Genomic DNA, 6,407 nt, shown 5'->3' with positions numbered 1-6,407 from the left:
TCTGCCTGTACAATCTATACATTTTAAGGTGAGTACCTTCAGGGTAAATAATCCAGGATAATCCAGAGTAAATTCTGTGTAGAATTGCCTTATTTCCTTGCATTACTCAACTCTATCTAAACCCCATGCTGGAAATCTTGTCAGAATTGTCTGATTTATAAATTGCTGTGGTGATGCTGCTGGTGTGACAAAGCAGCTCTTCGTCCTTTGAGAGTTCAAATGTTGTCCATCTATAACAGGCAGTCAATTTTTAGATGTACAAGATCTGGAATGTATTTAGCAAAACATAGTTTACCAATTCGTGTAAATATGTTGTGTGTAATGGCATATTGATTCTTTCTCTTAAATTAGAGACTAGGTATTCATGTGAATGCTGTTGGCAATAGTAACCATTTTCTTAATGTTTGATGACCTTTATCAAGTCAGAGGTATAGTGGATGCCTCCAGTAGTACATTCTTCACAGCACTCAAACTCCTTTTTCTAATGCTCAGATACCCATCTAGTTCCTTATGAGCCTCTTCATAAGAGTATGAGACTTAAGTTAAAGCAGAAGGCCTGTTTGGATGGATATTAACTTCATCTTCATCATCTCTCTGCTGTACTAAGGAGTGAGAGAGCTGGTCTTTATTAAAGAGCACTCAACTCTTCTTCTCTCCTTTCTTGTCCTAACATACCTTTTCAACTTTATAATCACATGCAGTTCCTGCACATGATTTGAAAATAGAATCAAATCTCTCCTTTCAGATGCATTCATCCATCCATCCCTTCAAAGCGATGTTACTGATTTCATTATCAACCAACACAGTAACAAAATGCATATCTTATTCTTTGATCATATTTGTAACATCTTTTTCAAGAAGGAAGCTGTTGATGGTCTATATAACAGAGAAACTGAAACTGGCTACCCACCAAAATCTTTCTCAGAATAAAGTTTTAAAAACCTGTGGAAAAAATAATAATTATGGTAGTGCTATTTGTTACCTATGAATAGACAATTAAATTGTTTTCCAAATGTATAGTGCCCCATCAAATCAGTAAAGAGTCGTTTGCATATAATTTTGGGTGAAAAATTTGGTCATAATTCTTGAGACCTCAGAAGAAAGCAGAATAATTTTGTACATTAACCTCTAACCTTCTGGGAATAATTGTGAAAAGAGTAAGTTTGGAAAGTCAAAGCATGTTCTTTGGTGGCTGATGATTTTATTTACTGATGGAAGAATAGCTTAAATTTTGTTGTTGTTGTTGCTGTTGTTTAATTTTTTAACATAGAATCCTTTTTTTACACCTATAAAGTTTTAAAGCTCCTCACAGAAATGTTAAGGTTACCAAACAAAGAGTTTATAAAACTTTATTAATATGCTGGTCAAAACAGATGATGACTTCGAATTTGTAGCTCATATAAAGTCATATTCTGAGAGCTAAATGAAAGAGAAATAGATCTGAAACTATGCATTATTTTTCATTATTTCATACAAAATATTTTATATATGAATACATATATTCAGACATGCCTATATAAAATTATGTATACACATATATGGTGTATCACTGTATGCATATACGTGAAATGAGAAAATAATCATAAAAGAAGACTAAGAGAAGAATGCTCAGTCTCTGAAAATTATCATTGATGTTAAAGAAACTGTATTACAACATAACAGATGAGATCCTAGTCTGTAAAATTCATTAAGACAACCTTTCAGACATATTTCTGCATTCAGGAGGATGCTTACTCATATTCAACTTACATCAAGGTTAATGTAAAAAAGGTGCTGAACTGGAACCCATCAGAATGTATATTCTCTGTTCAAATTTACACTTGCAAAAGTTAAACTTCATTGCTTTCCCCAAAATGCTGAATTTAGAATTTAATATTTTGTCAGTAAAAGCTGAAGTTCAGAGAGCAACAGCCTAGAATAAATAACAAACTGTGTTAATGTTGACATTCTCATTTAGTAATAGAGTATGAAGCAGAAATCCCTCAAGTTTGCATCCACATACCATAAGAAACACAGACATGACATCAATATGCTAAAAAGAAATAAGATCTCTGACGCTGTCCATGCTGAGCTTCCAAGAGGACTTAGATAGAAAGATGTAATTGGATCTCCTGTTAGGATTCTTAAGAATTTGCCTTTAAATATTTATTTATTTATTTATATCATCCATATATCTATCTACAACTTCATCTATATAGCTAGACCTACAGCTTTCTTACAGTGAATTTTGTAAGTGTCAAAAATATGTTATAGGAAAATGTCTTTGATTTCAGTACATTCTGCATTATGTACTGGAAAGAACAAACAATACATCACAGAAAATATTTTATTTAAAACATACAGAGTGCAACAGAAACACAAACAGTTATATTACAATTCTCACTAGGTGCTGGGACCACATATTTCTAAAGATTTCTGCTTTAAACTGAAATATTCCAGTGTGGAAGCATTCACAGAACGAACATGCACACATAAAATAATCATTAACATCTTAATGCATAAAATAAATAGATCCATAAACCCCAGGTATTTGAAACACTTTCTCAGTTGTTCATCAATAATCACTGACAGAAATGATCTGACAGAAAAAAAGACTGGCCTGTATACTTTTCAACATTCCCCCGCCCGCCCCAGTTTTGCCCGACATTTTGATTCAAATCTCTTTTCTCTAACTGAAGTGACACCTACACAGCTCAGAACTGGACTGACACATAATTTCTGTCGCTTTAATTGAGTGCAAATTCCCTATGTTTCCATTATAGTTAATGGACACTCTAAACTTGTAATTCATGTTCAAGATGAATTTTTTATTATTTTCTACTAACTACAAGAGTAATATAGATTTAATAAATTCCTAATTTAAGTGTCTCTTTTAGATACTCAAAGCAAGGCTTCATAAATCTTAACAAAATGCTACTGGTGTATATGAATGAGGGGATACATGCTGGCTTATACTTTATGTTTTGGTGTTGTAGAAGAATCACAAATGAACTCTGAACACTAATCTTTTCCAGCTTTTATGAAATGTATTTTGATACTGAAATACCTTGCTTTTAGCTGAAGTTATTTGTCATTTACATCCTCACTTGTACTGTCTAATGATCTTAGGGAGTTTATTTTTTTATTAGCAAAACCTTTGCCACTCTTCTTCAAATCTTTAAACGAGTAGCAATAGCTTACATATATTAAAAACATGTACAGCTCTCCACCCTAGAAGAAAAATGATTGCTTTAACATACTAAAACAAACAAATAAGTCCTCGTTTGACATAACCACCCCAAAAACTGACGCATGATATGACAAGTGGTTTATTTTTCATACCCGTCTCTTTTTTTGCGATTGTATATTCAAGTTATGGTACTTGATATTAAATTGCACACAGTCTAAAACACACAGCTCCATGGGCTATAATGATCCATCACTGCTTTGCCCAGACTGAAGTAAACATCATACATGTGGTACTCATTTTACATAAATTTCAGTTTCTGATGGGTGGTTACTGTCACTTGTTCAAGATAACAAACACAAAATTATGGGAGAGCAATGTGGTGCAAAGTAGCCTGGAAGTTATCCACAGAGCACGTCTTTTATATCTCAAGTTGTAATCCAGCTCACAAGAATGTCTTTCATGTATGAAGAAAGAGGTTATTATCCTATCAGTATACAATCTGTTAATAACAAACATCAGGGGAGAGCAATTCATTTGCCCTGACAGCTTTGTTGAACAGGCTTAGAAACTGTTCTGAATAGTGGAATACGTTAAGAAAAAGATGTTATTTATGGCAGAAGACAGGAAAGGGAGCTTTCCTCTTGGAATTTAGGGAACTTCAGCCAGCCAAAACATAGCAAAATTTCCAAAATACATTTGCAAGATTAATGAAAGACAGACATCTATATTTTCACCTCAGATTTAAAGGTGAAGGCCATGTCATTTGGTGATACATTTTTCAAGGAACAATATTTAAAAGCTATCAATTTTACTCATATATATTAAGTAACTTTCTAGGTCCAAAATTGTAGGCAGATATGAGAAAATTATAATGCTGTTCATTTTATTGTTCTGACCTCTGATTTAATTTTGTTTAAATATTGTTAACCTGAGTAACTCCTTTTATTCAGTTTGTACTTCTGTGTGCTCTGGCCATATCTGGCCTTTCTCAAGAAATGTTATGGAATAGGATAAGCAGGCAACCCACTTATGCCTATGTGTAGGCCTAAAGGCGTAGTCTGTTGACATAGTGAACCATCAGACTCACTGATGGTTCTTGCTGTACTTTATATTATTTTTGCATTTTACATTGTAATTGTATTTTATATTTATGTTTTATAAATATTAATATTACATATGTAGTCTAGTATTGAAGGATATTTTTATTACTGAATATACGTCTCACTGATTATGGCCATGTAGCACCATCAATTCCACTTAGAACTAATAAAACATGAAATAAAAATGAAAATATGATAGGTTAAAAGCATGTATGCTGGCCACTATTTGGTACCTTAAGAAACATGGACATCTATCTTAACAATTCAGAAATTCAAAGTATCTGATTGTATGTATTTTATACAGTGGGATTTGCAATATATATATGATAGATTTGCAAATGGTTGTTTACAGTTTTACCACTAAATTTCTAAATGTTTCCAGCAAGGTATACTGTGTGCTCCTTCAATCAGTTCTTAAAAAACAAGGAGGTTTTTGTTTTAAGAGTTTACATACTTCATAAATAATACAACTGGAAACAGAGCTAGAGAATTCTTTCCTTCTGTTCCTCTCCCTCCCCATCGGTGCTAAATTTGTGAATAAAATCCAGGTTTCCTCACTGTCTGGTGTATTCATTACTTTCCACTTACTGAAACTGCTGCCCCGTGGTGGTGCAGTTAAAGGTGGATGTCAGACGTGCTGCTTGGCAGGGCAGGCAGGACCTGGGTAGACATGTAGACACTGGGTTCTGACAGCTGCTCGGAAAATGCGTGTATCAAAGATGATGAGCACAGAGTAGACATTATCAAGTTCAAATTAATAGCACACTTCAAATTAATAGCACAAAAATCCCACTGTTGAATCTGACTTTACTTGATTCCCTGTTTCATTCCTGTTCTTCCTTAAGGCTTTGGAATGAGCCGTTGGTATTGTTCTAGGAATGTATACCTCCCACTTGCTATTTTACAAGAGTGAAATTATAACACCTGCAACGAGCCTTTAGTGAAAAGGGGCTTAGCAATTTTTTTTCACTATTATGATGTAAAATATAGTGACTGCCCTTGTTATGTGTGTTTTAGATACACGTGACATATTTTCAAAGAAATAAAGTGAGAAAACAAAAAAAAAAAAACAACAAACAAACAAGCAAAAAAAGTAAGTTTCAGTTTTCCATTTGTGAAGCAAACATTACTGTCCTTAATAGAAGAGAGAATTCAGCAATCCAATTAAAGTATTATTGATTTTTTATGGTCATTACACAGTAAGCAGATTGACTATGGGCTATTTTCATTATAATTATTTATTAACATCTCATGGTTATACATTTTTTTAAATGAACTTGCCAGCTGATTAAAAAGTGCTGAACTTGTAGCTTGAAAGTCCATTATTTATGTAAAAAAAGATATGTACAAGCAGAAAATCACTATTTTCATTTTATAGGTGGAAACTTTTTCTTTAAGGAAAAAGTTCTCTACAGGACTAACAGTGGGAGAGCATGTGAAGTAATTCATTCAAAAAAAACCCCAAACACACACAAACAACTGTTGTAGGTTTTTGTTAGGTATAGGTTAGTATAGACACAAGATAGCATAATTAAGTTAATTACTATTGGATCTGGAATTCTGACTTGTCAATCAAACTATGAACTTCCCCACTCTAAATTACATTAGTGTCCTTCAACCTACCCAGAAGAGAGATGGAAGTCCATGGTAAAGAAAGCACTATCTCTGGAGTGATAGCCAAACAGGTATGTACTAAATCACAAAGGCTGAACTAGTTGGGAAGCTCCATTTTGCATCTGTTATTGCTGATCTGATGGGTGGGAGGAGGAGTAGATGGAGGATTTAAAGGTAAAGGAGGATTTAAAGGTAAATGCCTATCCCAATGGCATTTTTTGTTATCAGTCTTGTATCTTCAGGATTAACAGTTCATTAATATTAGACACATGGATGCGTTATTGTCCAAATTTCTATCAAGTCTCTCATACAACCTGAAAGGAAATCCACAAGTGCACTCAAAATTCACACTTTAGTTATGAACTGTTTGACTAAAAAACAGTTACCCTCATGTATGTGGTAAAGATCAATGATCCCAAGGTCTGAAGACCAAAAATGCCTTGACCACAGGTACATTTTTAATTGCACATGAACCTCTGCTTAGAATAGCAGTGCTTATTCTTTAGCTCAGGTAATTAGGAAAA

General features: G+C 33.6%; 1 long non-coding RNA gene across 1 annotated transcript; it reads left to right on the top strand.

Moving 5' to 3' along the window:
• The first annotated feature begins 2,101 nt into the window (after positions 1–2,101).
• Positions 2,102–6,191, top strand: LOC118167304. Its single transcript, XR_004751092.1, has 3 exons — positions 2,102–2,113; positions 5,947–5,954; positions 6,067–6,191. It is a non-coding gene; the product is annotated as an uncharacterized LOC118167304 (long non-coding RNA).
• The last annotated feature ends 216 nt before the right edge of the window (positions 6,192–6,407 follow it).

This window comes from Oxyura jamaicensis, chromosome 5, assembly GCF_011077185.1.
Source record: "Oxyura jamaicensis isolate SHBP4307 breed ruddy duck chromosome 5, BPBGC_Ojam_1.0, whole genome shotgun sequence".
Lineage (NCBI taxonomy): Eukaryota > Metazoa > Chordata > Aves > Anseriformes > Anatidae > Oxyura > Oxyura jamaicensis.
This window is presented reverse-complemented; position numbering and strand designations above follow the sequence as displayed.